This window comes from Lutra lutra, chromosome 2 (assembly GCF_902655055.1).
Source record: "Lutra lutra chromosome 2, mLutLut1.2, whole genome shotgun sequence".
Lineage (NCBI taxonomy): Eukaryota > Metazoa > Chordata > Mammalia > Carnivora > Mustelidae > Lutra > Lutra lutra.
This window is the reverse complement of record NC_062279.1, coordinates 24,016,921-24,031,552: the sequence shown is the minus strand read 5'-3', so window position 1 is coordinate 24,031,552 and position 14,632 is coordinate 24,016,921. Positions and strand designations below refer to the sequence as shown.

At 37.6% G+C, this 14,632-nt stretch overlaps 1 protein-coding gene across 3 annotated transcripts in view; it reads right to left on the bottom strand.

Annotated features, from left to right (window-relative positions):
- Positions 1-10,597: 10,597 nt before the first annotated feature.
- MICU3 (mitochondrial calcium uptake family member 3) overlaps positions 10,598-14,632 on the bottom strand; it is a 114,331-nt gene continuing 110,296 nt past the window's right edge. For all 3 annotated transcript variants that reach the window (XM_047716081.1, XM_047716073.1, XM_047716091.1), the window contains one exon: positions 10,598-13,481. The gene's annotated coding sequence lies outside the window, so the exon portion shown is untranslated. The remainder of the gene's footprint in view (positions 13,482-14,632) is intronic.

Below are 14,632 nucleotides of genomic sequence, written 5' to 3'. Positions count from 1 at the left end.
CTGGCCACCAGCTCTCTCAGAGCTGAAGGCTGCTTGTGGCCACACACTGGGGGGCGGTGTATGAGCAGCATCCTTACCATCTTAATATATTCCTCCTATTTTTTCCAAATATGAAATCATCGACTCCATTACAATTTTGAGAAGAATCAATATCCACTACCAAATCGCATCATCTATAACTCTATTCTTCATCTGTTTCTTACCATCTGGTATCTCACCAAACTCACAGACACGGTTGCACACTGGCCCAAATTTCCACAAACCAGGGAAGGAACGGCTACGTAATTTTTGGAGCCACGTGCAAAATGAAAATGCAGGGCTCTGTGTTCAAAAAAGCACAAAAAGGGGCTAAGGTATTTAAGTCTAAAGTTCTTTTTTTTTTTTTTTTTCTGTTCTCTCTCTCCCTCAACTTGTCATGATGTTTTCTATGAGCTACTTAATGTCATGTTCAGTAAATAAAAATTAAAAATGTTAAATTATTGGGATGCCTGGGTGGCTCCTTCAGTTAAGTGTCTGCCTTCCGCTCTGGCCATGATCACGGAGGTCCTGGGATGGAGTCCCACATCCAGCTCCCTGCTCAGCGGGGAGCCTGCTTCTTCCTCTGCCTGCCACTCCCCCTGCTCCTGCTCTACCTCTCTCTTTCTAAAATAATCATAATCATGATCAAATTATTAACACGGCTTTCCCCGTTCATGTTTATATTCTCCAATGCCAGGTTTGAATACAAACAGAACATTCAACTCCTATGTGGAATCATCAAAATTATATCATTCATATTTCATGGTACCTTGGCTGGAAGAGCATATACAAGTTAGACGCAGGAAGGTGGTGGAGGAAGAGCGAGGGCTCATCTAGCACGAAGCAGGTTGAAGCACACTCCTTCAGGTATCAGGCATCTGGACACTGGCAAGGCAGCACGTGTCTCCGCCGCTGCGCTGGGACCCGATCCCATGACTCCCTGCGCTTGCATTTGCGCAGGCGTGACGCTGCTCCGCTCGCTCCCGCTGGCTGCTGCACGGATAGACCACCACGCTGCAGGTGTAGAGCTCCCCGGTGAAGTCCAGGCAGACATCTCAGCTTTCCACAGGCCTGGTGCTCCAACTCACATGGATGGGCAACTCCCGAGGGTACTGCAAGCTCTGAGTTAGAAAGGTCTAAGTACTGGGATTAGGAGTGGGTGAAAGGCTGGTCTCCACCGAGCTGTGATCTCCGGCTGGCTGCCAACGATGCATCAGGGCACTGCCAGCTTAGGGCAGGATATCCTCCGCCATCCTAGGCTCCCAAATGCAGTGGGATGTGGGTGCCCCGCCCCGTTCCTGCGCATACTTGCACCGGGGTCCCTGCCAGGGGCCTGGAGGTTGGAAGCAAACACTTGGGCAGGGCTGGGGAGGGTGCGGCTGGGCGGGCAGAAGATAGCCAAGAACCTAGCCCATGGAGGTGCCGAGCGGGTGGGAAGGAGAACTGTGTGTGAGCTGAGACTCCAATGCCCCGGCACAATCTCCATTGTCCCAGAGATTTCACCTGTAAAACAAAACTTCAAAGTCACATTATTAAAAATTTGAAGATGGTGACTAGAGACCATTAGACCCCAATTGTGGGGCCCTCTTGTCCTGGGTTTTGTGCAGCTACGTTGATCACATGACCATGAGGCCCGCGCTGCCCAGGAATAGTATGAATGAGTTAGTTGGCCTGCAAGGAGGTAGGAGTAAACTAACAATATAGTTTTAAAATACAGAGAAAATAACTTTAAAAAAATTTTTTTTTATTTTTTTAAATTTCTTTTCAGTGTTCCAGAATTCGTCGTTTATGTACCACACCCAGTGTTCCATGTAATGTGTGCCCTCCATAATACCCACCACCAGGCTCACCCAACCTCCCATCCCCCACCCCTCCAAAACCCTCAGATTCTTTTTCAGAATATAACTTTTTATTGTTCCTTCTCATGATTAATAGGTGAAGAATTTTAAAATACCTATTTTATTTTCTTTAAGAAAATTTAAGAAACATCTCACTCATGCATATAAAAATTCCCACAGGAAATACAGTCTTCCCCACTCAAACCATATTCAGTCTTTTTGGTTAATAATAATAATGGTACTGCGAGCTGAATGTACCTATGAGCCAGACATTGTGCTAATTAAGTACTGCAATTAAGTTTACTTTATATAAATTATCTCATCTAATCCCTGTAACATGGGGCAGATAAAATTTTTAGCCTCCAATTTGGAGATGAGTAACGATATCTGGGAGTCAGCTTGTCCAAGACGATGATGTGAAAGAATGTTCTACTGTGATCAGGCTATATTAGAGTAATGTAGAATAATTTAATATTTGGAAGCCTATAATGCAGATATAGCACATCTGGAGGTCAAATTGGAAAAATGTGTAATCATCAGTGGAAGCTGAAAAGGCATTTGAGATGACTCAACTCTCATTCCTTTTCTCAGACTCTAATAAATCCAGGAAATAAAAAGTACAAGATCAAGTATTTATCTCAAATCAACAGGAAAATATTATGCTTCATTGAAAACATTAGAGATGACCTTATTAAACAGGGAATCAAGATTTCTGCTATCTTTATTAGTATTTTACATTGTTCTGTGAACTATAATCTGTGAAATAATACTGGAAATAGAAATAAGAGCAATACTATAGGAATGGGCAAAGACACACTTGCCATCATTTCCATATAATATGATTTACTACCAGAAAACTCAAGAGAATCAGTAGGAAAAAAATGTTGGGACTATTAAGAGTTTAGGTAAGTAGGTGAGTAATTGACTGTTTTTCTATGTACCAACAATAATCAGGTAGAAAATCCAATGGGAAAAATTCCCATTCTTAGAAACAACAAAAAGTATATAGGTTCTAGAAAAGACCTCATTAGAAGTAGTATTACCTAGACAATGAAAGCCATACATTTTGAAGAAAAATTACTGAGATAATTGTTCCTGGATGGGCTAAAAATATTATGAAGGTGTTATGTTAGCTAATTTTTTTGTCAACTTGACTGGGTCATGGAGTACCCAGATATTTGGCCCGTTGTTGCTCTGGGTGTTTCTTTGGAGCTGTTTTGGGTAAGATTAACATTTAACTTGGTAGGCTAAGTAAAGCAGATTGCCCTCTCTAATATGGTGGGTCTCATCCAGTCAGTTGAATGCCTGACTAAAACAAAAGAATGCCTTCCTCAAGGAAGAGAATTCCTTTTGCCTTACGGCCTTTGAACTGAAGCAGTGGCTCTTGAGCCTGCCAGCTTCAGGACTGGAGCTAAGTCATCAGCTCTCCTGGGTCTCCAGCTTGCTGACTCACCCTGCAGATATGGGACTTGTCAGTCTGCAAATTCTTGTGAGCCAATTTCTTCTCGTAAATCTCTTTCTGTATACAGGTACATCCTATTGGTTCTGTGTCTGTGCAGAACCTGACTAATATAGCGTCGTTTCTTCTGAAATTATTTTGTGATTTTGAAGTGATTTCACTGGGGATGAGAGATGGCAAGACAATTGTAAAGTTCATCTGAAAGGACATACAAGTAAGAATAGTTAAGAAGATTTTTGGAAAGAAGAGAAACTTAAGTGTGGCTTTTGTAGGGGGAGGTAGGCTAGTCTTATGGAATATGAAAACATTGTGAAGTTATGATAATTAAAACAATATGGTTATAAGGAAAGTCAGTTCAAAAGAGAATAATATCTTAAAACAGATTTAGGTATATAATAATATTTAAAAGACAATTCACTTTGTATTTTGTGGCAAAAGGGATGAATTACTCTACAAATAGTACTAGATAAATTAGCTAGATATTTGTAGGGAGATCTAGAGTTAGGTCCTCATTTTTTTTTTTTTTTTTTTTTTTTTTACCATTTAACAAAATTAATCCTAGGTGAATTTTTTTAGTTAAATGTAAAGAAAATACAAACCATAAAATAAATGACAAGAGAGTTATCAAATTGGGACAGGAATTCCTGAGTTTAAAAGCAATGGTGGAGGGGTGCCTGGGTAGCTCAGTCAGTTAAGTGCCTGACTCTTGATTTTGGCTCAGGTCACGATCTCAGGGTCCTGGGATCGAGCCCTGAGTTGGACTCCGCACTGAGCAGAAGAGTCTGCTTGACGATTCTCTCTCTTCCCCTCTGACCCCAGCCCTGGCTCACCCGCTTTTTCTCTTAAATAAAAATCTTTAAAAAAAGTCAGGCAGAAAGATGGGTTGTCCTCCTAGGTGTGATTGGTCCCTAATACCAAGAAGAAATTGGGTTCTGCTACTCATTAGAGGCAAGAAGGACTGTAACCCAGAATATTTTGTAGGTTTCTGGAACTCCATGTCCCATACTAAAAGTTGAGGGAAAACCACAGCAACCAATAAAAAGGCAGGATGACTGACTGAGCCCTTTCAGGAATGAAGGTTTAGATTACTTTACCAGGTAAAAAGTCCTGATCAACTAATTCTTCTGGCTGAAGTTGGATAAATAAAGAATGGATGGTGGAAAAAGGAAGCCATAGAGAACAATTAGGACTTTGTGACCAGTTACAGAAATGGTTATAGTTACTTTTCATATTTTCCTTTTGCTTTTTTTTTTTTTTTTTTAAGATTTTACTTATTTTTTGACAGAGAAAGTGAGAGAGCATAAGCAAGGGGAGCCTGAGGCAGAGGGAGAAGCAGACCCCGCCATTGAGCAGGGAGCCTGACTGGGATCTGATTCCAGGACCCGGGGACCATGACCTGAGCTGAAGGCAGACGCTTAACCCACTGGCCAACCAGGTGCCCCTTCCTTTTGCTTCATATCATATGTGCTTAATGGTATATGTAAACAATATCCATCTTCTCTTTCTTTTCCATTAAAAATATTTCTATACAGATTGTTAGAAGTTAATTTTACAGTTTAATCATCAGGCAACAGAATATTCAGCAGATTTTGAGGGGTAATTGACATTGCCACCATGATGTAGCCGGTGATTGTTGGGCTCTTATAGAGTCATCACATTGTTGTCTGGCATTTCCGAGTGTGGAGACATTGCATGGAAAGCTGAGGGGTCAAAGGGGTGGATCATGGTCCTTATCAATCTCCTTTTAGCTCCAAATTCACCCTTTTTGCCTTACTCTGTAATAGCAAAGATGGATTTTTGCAAATGTTTCTCATTTGCCAGCCAGCCTGGTGTTAAACATTGTCAGAGGAGGGTCCTAGACGGACCCTGGAGGAGGAAGGGATTTTTCTCTTCCCGGTTCTGGGTATTGCTCACTCTCTAGGTCCAGAGCGCACTTTGCCTCCAGCCTGTTCTCTGCATGGTCTCTCTAGTGCTAAGTTCCTGCAGGCTACAGTTTCCTCTGGGATTTGGTGACTGCCTGCCTTCACCAGCGCTCAATTCAGGCAGTTGTGGTATGTCTGGGATTCCCAGATAGCATGGGACCCTGCCCCAGCCCAGATCGCTGCTCCTACATCCCACCTTCCATCCTGGAATTCCAGAGCCTCCTCTAAGTCTGCTGGACTCCTGCAGAAGGCTACTGCCCCAGATCCTGATTCGAGCTGTGCCCAGCCCGCAGCAGCTGTCCTGGCACCTGACGAGCTCCAAAGCTCACAGAGGACTCTGAGATGGTGGAGGACTCAACCTTTATGTAGACGGTCTTCCCCGGGACCCCAGAGACTTCCAGCAAGTCCCACATAAGAAGCAGCTCAGTATCTTCACCATCCGGTGAGTCTAAGCTGAGCCCTCTCCAAAGAGTCTTTTCCTTTGAACTCTCCAACGTATTTCTAAGCGCCCTTAAAGTTTGTATCTGTTAATGCAAACATCTGGGGCACTACTGGGTCTGTCGCTATCATCTATTTTACCTCTGGCTAAGGGTTACGTTTTTCCTGCTTAGTGTACATAATATTTGTCTAATATCATGGCTACTACGTAATTGAAAATACAGATTTTGTCATCTTTCTTTGAAGAGTACTGAATTTTGTTTTGGTTGGTGGTAACTATACGGGCAGATCAGCTTGTGCCTGCTATAGGTTTATTTTGGGTTTTATTGGGATGGGTCTAGAATCACTCTTACTCTATTGTAGCCTTCCTCTTCAGGCATGTCTCTCTTCTTGGGTTGTTCAGTGGGGCCTTCACACCCTGACTGATTTGAACTCAGATATATCCCAGGGCTGTGTGACCTCCAGTCACTGCTTTCTGCCATGCGTCCTGGAGTCTTGACTGGCTTATGTGCCCTTAGTATTCAAAGACTTCAGTTTCCCTCTGCAGGTTTCTGGAGCACCTCCTCTGCACAGCACCCTCTTCTCTGGTCCTCTGTCCCACAGATTCCCACCACCTGAGCTAGTCTCAACTCTGGTTTCATTTCTTCCTCCTCACGCAACTTTTCTTTTATGTTTGGGCTTCACGTTCCTCTGCTGCAGTTTGGAAAGTGTTCCCAGGGCAAGAAAGTGAGTGAATACAGAGGTCAGCACACTGGTATCTTTCTCTCAAGGATCAAAGCCCTGAAGTGTTTATTGGACACTGTTGTAGTTTATGATAGAAGGATATGTCTGCTACCAGTTTCAGTCATGGTTGGACCCACAATTCTTAATTGAGGTTTTGATTTCAGCAATTAAATATTTTATTTCTAGAAATTCGATCTGGTAAGTGTATCTGTTTGATACCAATGGGTTTATTTTTTTAAACTGTTTTTGTAATTCCATCGTTTCTTCCATACGTAGCTCTTGTGCATTCTGTATTTAGTCCCAACATCTGATTCTTTGGGGTCTGATTTGCTGTCTGTTCATTCTCACTCTTAGTGGCTGGCTTTATCTAGGTTTGGTAGTCTTTACAAGGTTATGCTTGTCTGTAATTTCTGAGCATCTCGTTGGATGGTTTCTTCTGCTTTAGCCAGTGTTTGTGTGTATACTTGTCTCAGGACCCTTCAGGACCTTCTTGAAGATTTTAGCTCAGAAGAGGGGGTCTAAGATTCAGGTTCTCCTCCTGACTGCTGTTTCAAGGTTCAGTCTGCTCAGATGCTGTCAGTAGAGAATTCTGGCCTCAGGGCAATCCTCCCCCTTCACAAAGCCTGCAGGGCCCCCATTATGCTAGTTTCAAGCCCCTACGAACCCCGTAGCTCCAGCCTGGGATTCTTCCCTATGTTCCTGGTTATTTCCAGCAAGTACAGTTCAGGCTACAAGCTAGCTCATCTTCATCCTGGCTCCCTGAGGTTCAACTCATGGATTTTTAAAAATTTATTTTTGCCTCTTTTTTTTGGAAGGGAGAAATCCCTGGAGATTGAAATGCTTGTGTGTGTTGTATTTTTGGTGGTATAGCTATTGTGGAAGAGAAGTTTATCTCTGACCTAAAATCTCAAGTCTTGGGGAACAAAAACACATGTGTTAATTTTATAATCAGGAAAATAATGAAGAAGTCAACAAATATCTGTATCTGAATTACTAATGTACATATTTATGTGGTAAATAATCACTGAGAAATTGAGTTCTTAGTATAATCTAGTTAGTACTTTTGTGTGGCTTAATTTCTCAAGGCCAAATAGCAGCTAAAGGATACTTACCATAGACTGAATCTTTGTAAGTTTTAGAAAAACATATTTAAGTTGACAAATGAAGCCTGACATTTGGCTATGCCTTAATAGGCTAAACACCAAGCAAATCTTTTTCCTTTATTTGTTCATTTTGCAATAAGTCTTGACATCACCTTCTCCTCTTTCTTAAATTTGCTTACTTAGCAGGGCACAATGCAGTTTTGATGTGCAATCTGATTTCAAAAGAATCTTTGAAACAGCTAATCTTCTGTACACTCACTGTAATAAAATATTATAGCACAAACGGTACATAAGATACTCACCTTCTTGAGAAACTCTTAGCACCAAAGAGCAATGACATAAAAAAGTATAGATTTTCAGTGTTTTTTTTTTTTGGTAGATTTTCCAGTTTGAATCTTTAACTCTTATAACACCTAGAGCTTGCAAAGAGTAAAGCATTATATGCCATAGATGACAAATGTTTATTGTTTTTCATTCCTAAACTCATTTAATCTCAGTTTAAAATCTGCTAGTAGACTAGTCTACTTGCTTCATCGTTGAAAATATGGGACTGAAAGTGCCATACTGAATTAGACAAATAATCAAGTTCAGTTCTTTGTCTCTTATGGTAAACATCACCAAAATATGTTTTGTGAGAGTATAGCCACTGTCTTCAATTTTTAAATCTACCAATTTATTTCTACCACCATTCCTTTATCAATTAATCCCTTTCCTATCCCTGCCATCCAAGCTGAAATATATGATGGTCCATAAATTCACAATCACCATGACATTTTTTTTTTTTTTAAAACCACTTCTGTCCACTTCAAAAAGTTACCTGACTCCTCTGGATTTGGTGAATAAATCTACCCAGCGCCTGACTTTCATGATTTATCCTGACTTTTTCTGAACTGAGATCCTGAGTTTTAAAAATGTGCTTTTCTTGAAAAAGATAAGCAAACACATGGTAAAAACACCAAAACAGCCCAGTAACAGTGCATTAAATATATGAGCTATGGTCCCCTTCATTAAATAGACCTACAGCCCCATCCCCGCAGGTGACTGTGTTCAGTTCCGTATGGGTACTTCCAGATAGATTCTAAGTAAGGAGGTTAAATATGTTGTTTTGGACACAAATTTTTCCTCATTCCCTCTTGAAACCATACAAAATGAGAGAAAAGCATGGCTTTCTTTCTCAGAGACAACAGTATAGGCACAAAATTTTCAAATCTCAGGACCAGCAGTAATTATCAAGGAGAACTTAAATGCCTGCAAAAGAAAGACACCCTGAGAGAGGCAGATTGACCCTGCAGAGTTCCTGAAACACTTAAGAATGGAAGGATCCAGATACCTCTGCAGCTGGCACTGTCAATAGGATGGACTGAAATTCTGTTTATAAAGCCTTTAGATCTCAAGCCCCCTCCGGCAACACTACTCCCCCCTCCCACACCCCCCACCCCAGCGGACATTCTGCACCAGGACTAGAAAACAACCCTTGTAGATGGAACGAGAGCCCCAGGAGGCATTTCTAAAATTATGATTAAAAACTTACATATTAACTGATGTTTAGTTCTGGAGAGGAGTCTGGGGATGAATTAGTGATGTGTAAGTACATGAGAAGTTCACAAAAAATTAAGCAAACAGAAAAGGTGAAAATTTTAACCAATGAAAGTAAGAAGATGTATAAGAAAGGAAGTATAATAATTGATGATGCCATAATTGATTTCACCAAAATTATGTTCAAACTATATAAAAAGGATGGGGAAGGGGAAATGTCCATCTTGGAGGGGGACTGTGTAAGACAACCAAATCCCCATCTTCCTTTGTAGGAAGTTAACGGTCCGTAATCTAAAAAATTAAATCAATCAATATCTATATAACATAACATATTATCCTGAAATAGGCAGTATCAAGAGAAACTGCTACAAGTTTAGAAAGTGGCATTGCCTCTGAGAAACAGAAATGAGGGTTGAGAGGAAGAGAGATGCTGGTTTTATTTGAACCCTCTAGAGCTCTTTGACTTTCAGAAATACGTACATATAACTTTGATAAAGATACATTAAAATATAATTCTATGCAATGCAAGTGTGTTTTGAACTAAAACAACATATTGTAGATTCTTCTGTACCTTGCTGTGCTCCTATAAAAATATCTTGTGGATCATTTCAGATCAGCATGATAAGCAGACTTCATTCTTTTTCATAGTTACATGCAGTGTCATTTTGTAGATATATTTGTTGGTATGCAAATTTATCAATACATGTATTGGGATATTACAATCCCAGAAGTAAAATTCTAGGTCAGAACTTTGAGTGCATCCAAAGATGCACCCAAATGTATGGTCTCCCCAGTAATTGCCACACACCCTTAACCAACACCATGTATTCCAAACCATTCTAGCTCTTCCGTCTGATATGGGAAAGGATATATTGTCATTGTTGATTTAACTCGCATGTCTTTATTTTTCTAAAAACTGTCCATTTTATTTTTTAAATTTTTTTATTTATTTGACAGGGAGTAGAGAGAGAGAGAGAGAGCACAAAGCAGGGGGAGTGGCAGGCAGAGGGACAAGCAGGCTTCCCACTGAGCAGAGAGCTCAATGCAGGTCTCGATCCCAGGACCCTGGGATCATGACCTGAGTTGAAGGCAGATGCTTAACCACTTAATTGACTGAGCCACCCAGGCACCCCTAATCAATCGCAACTTTAAAAATCTTTCCTCATTCAGATCCCTTCCCCATTCTTTTACTTTCTCTATCCTGTTTCCCATAATCGCTTGTCCTTCTCTTCCTTTACAACACTGGACAAAATTTATCTTTTCCAGAAAACTTTCATAATAATGTTTTTATTTCCTCTCGGCATTGTATATTTATGTGCCCATAGTCACAATTGTAGGTATACAGTAGATATCCTCTGTTTTTAAGATGTCTGCCAAAAATACTGATTGTGACCTAATGATAATTATAAAGATAGAGAAAATTATATCTTTGCATTGGTTTTTGTCATACAGTATTTCACAGAATATAAGATGTGACTGATTGCAGGACACACAATTATTTCATGAGCTACTAAAAAAGTAAAAATGCTCCAATTAAAAGAAAAAAAAACCCCACAACACTTTCTTATCACTTAGAATTTTTATTTTAACATTAGTGAATATTATACAATTCATATTTTTACAGCCTATGGAAGTAAAAGCACTATGTAAAATGTTAATATATAGCTATAAAGGAGTAGGAGTTGTCTTAGTAAAATGATGCCTACCAAGTACCAACATGAGTAAAACAAGATCTGTTGTAGTGCTGGTTTAATTATTATAAGACATTTAAACAATCACTTCTGTAAAGCAAAACTGATATTACGTTAAATCACATGAAACTTTATGAAAAGCTTTCCAGCACAACTAAAATTCTATAATATATGAATTCCTATTTTACAGTTTGAGAAGCTTGTGGCTCTGTAATTTATTTACATTTATTCAAATACCGATGAGATTAATCTCACTGGCATGTATTGCTATACCAGAGGGTCTAAGATAAAAGGTTTGGTTATCAACAAAAATTTTCAATGTTCGGAGGTGACATTTTTCAGAAAGACATCAATCCACAGATATACATAAAAACTAAGTACTAAGTTGCTCTATTCAAGGGCAGGTATAGTAATTTTAAGATAATTTAAGAATGTACAACAGGTTGCTTTACAATCATACCTTATAATAAGAACAATAAACTTAAGTTAAATGAATTTAATATGAAATGATTCTGAGAAATAGCATAAACCTTTTAACATGTAGACTTTCTGTAGAGAGTACGATACTAAAATTTATGTCTAGCTTCATGTTTCCACAGAATAATTTATAGAAGGAAATCCTGAGAATCACAGCATACATATATTTAGTCTGTTAATATCTTCAAAGCATTAACATTTTTTTAATTGATGTAAACAACAATCCAGTAAGAGATTTTCACCTCCCATTTTATAGATGATAAATTTATAGATGATAAATTTCAATAAAATAAATTTATAGTGATAATACAGAAGGAATCACTGTAATTTACTACTCTTTCTCATTTTATCAGAATATTTTATTTATTCCCATTTTAATATTATGCTGCAGCCTTATAGAGTAATATTCATCTACAATGAAAAGCAAAAAAGACTGCATATGTGGTATGCCTTGGGAGAGTGACAGAATTATAAAGAATTTTAATGAGCTAGTTCATTTTTAAATCTCTATTTATAGAACTGTTCTCAATAGCAATTTCTCCATGTAGGCAAGATAATATAACTTAAAAGTAAATTGCATTTTTTTCAGTTATGCTGGATAGTAAATTAATATTGAGAACATCCAGTGTAAGGTAAAACAGACCTTGGGGCATGTTAAAATGAGTGGGTTGGCACTTTCATTTAGTCAATCAATTGAATCAACCCTTCAAAGCATGTGGAATTAAATTATTATATGATATGGAATCTTAAAATCTATGAATCATATATTTCTATAGCAATGTAATAAATAATACCAGATAAAGAATGTAAAAAGTTTAACAAATACATAGTCAATATTAATAACATTTTCTTGGAAATAACATTACTTTTTATAAATGGGTGGATGCAGAACTATCAATTTCACATTAGTAACTTAACACAAAGTATTTCCTATTTTCATAGGCAAAAGCAAGGTAATAGTTGGAGTATGTACAATTTACATTAAATACATCTTAGAAAAGAAGATAAATGAACTTATCTTCCACATATAATATAAATATATTAACTTAAATTCATTCTTTTATTTTTGTACAGTATTCTTTTATAAACTACACTTTTTAAGTGAACAGACTTCCATTAAGTACTATCGAATTATTTTCCCCATGTGAAAGTCTAATATTGTTTCTTACTAGAAAGCTTTTCTTTTCTCTTTAAGTCAGATTGTTTTGAAACAATGACTTACACTTAAATTATTCTTTATTACTGGCTGTCTGGTATCACTTCTGCATGTGGTCCTTTCACAAAAAAAAAAAAAATATTAACTTCTACCAAATATATACATCACTCTTCTAAACCATTTTATATTTGTGTCTTATAGTACTCACTATAGGGCTAACACTATGCAGTAACTCACAAAGCTGCAGGAGACTATTCTGACTAGTGTTAATGAAAGTCTGCCATCCGCGGTCAGGAGCAGCAGTGTGTGTGTACAAGACCATAACGGCAACGACAGGGATGGCTGCCACAAATGCTACTGTTTCCACCAGCAAGATGTGACTTTTTGGAGGGGAAAAAAAAAAAATCTACATTTTAAATTTCCTTACTATATACAAGAATACCAGACATTCTGATGACTTTGGTAAATGAACAAAAACTTTCAAAAACTTTATATGATTCACATAATATATGTTAAGTACTTTTAAACATTAAAAGTACAATGTAAACCATCACAGTATATTATATAGTAGCTTAATTTCTATTTGTTTTTCAAAATTATTTTAATGTAATTAAAAACTTGGTAATAATGGGAATTTATGAACAATTCTAAAGGTCCTAAAATAAATCTCAGGGAATATTCATTTTCTGAAAATAAGTTTACAGTCCAAAACCAAAGAAAATATGTTGTTGCTGTTAATTTTTAAGGGATCTAGATTCCAGGAGTCATACGTTATTTTGAAATGAGGAAATGTCTAATAAATAAAAAAAATATTTAAAATACATTCTTACATAGTCATTGGAAGTATCTACATACTTCTGAAGGGAATGAAAAAGTACACAGAGTTCAGTAAATCAAGGCAAAAGCTCAACTTGGTAACACATAACAGGTATAGTTAGTGAGAAGATGTATTTTATGTGTCTTATGTTCAAGAATTCAGTCAAGACAAATTATAATTAACATTTCATCTTTTCCTTCATTTCTATGTGTTCTGATCTCAGACCTGCTTCCACTCACTAAAATTTGTGCTGCTTGCATCGTCGTGTAGATAATAATCTTTAAAACTTTGCCTTGGAAGTACCTAATTAAAAAAAAACATATATATATATACGGATATATATATACACACACACACCAATATTTATTTAGGATGAAACCAAGAGGTAATGGCATTAATCAACTATTATTACGATATTAGTGTGAAATAGTAAGATACATCATAAAAACACTCGATGGAAAATATAATATTCAAAGACAACATAAAATATTTCCTTTAACTTAAAAGTTGAGTATTTTGTTTAGTAACTTATTTTACCTTTGGTATTATAAAGGTCTAAAAGAAATGTTGTTTTTCTCTAACGGTCTATGTACTATTACATGCTTGGGAATGCTACCTAAATGAACAAATGATAGGGTCCTACTTTGTTTTAATGTTAGCTTAAGTTTTTATAGGGAATATAAAGCTCCTTCAAATAGAGACGAAGACCTGACTTCTTTGTTCACTCAGCAGCTACCACCTTAGACAGGTAAATAAGCCTACTTGCCTCTAAATATTTTAGACCCAAATGAGTTCCATAAAACATGAGATCTGAAAGCTTTGCAAAATAGTGGATACCTGGTGTTCTCTTACAGAGACAATCAAATAGTGGCATATTAAGATCTGGTAAGTTGTAAGGGGGAAGAAACCTACTGAACCATGCTTATTGTGGTATTTTTCAAACTTATTTGACTAAGCAGCTTTTTTGTTTTTTAGAATAATACACATTGATATCCTATGGACCCACTTTGGGAAATATTGCTATAGACAAATCCAAACATTTCAAGCTCAAGAGAAATAGCAAGAAATATACATTTTTGCAGGCATATATAAATGGACAAAACCTTCACTGTCCAGACCTAACTAATCAGTACCCACAATCAACCAAAATTTTATAGCTACAATAGAGTTTTACAAGAGAAAAGGAAAAGCAAACTTCTCATTCTGGAGATCAGCAGCAAATTTGAGTTATTTCTTCAGGTTGACATAAACTGAATGAATCTCCTGCATCTTCCTCAACTATTGCATTGTACGGTTATAGTTCAGTAACTAATAAATAAGATGGTCTTGCCGTCAGACAGAATGAGGCTCAAATCCTAGTGGGCCACTGACTAGCAAGTTATCTTGGGTAAATTACTCACTACGTCTTTATCTTCCCTGCTGTAAAATGGGACATCTATCTGTGATACTACATG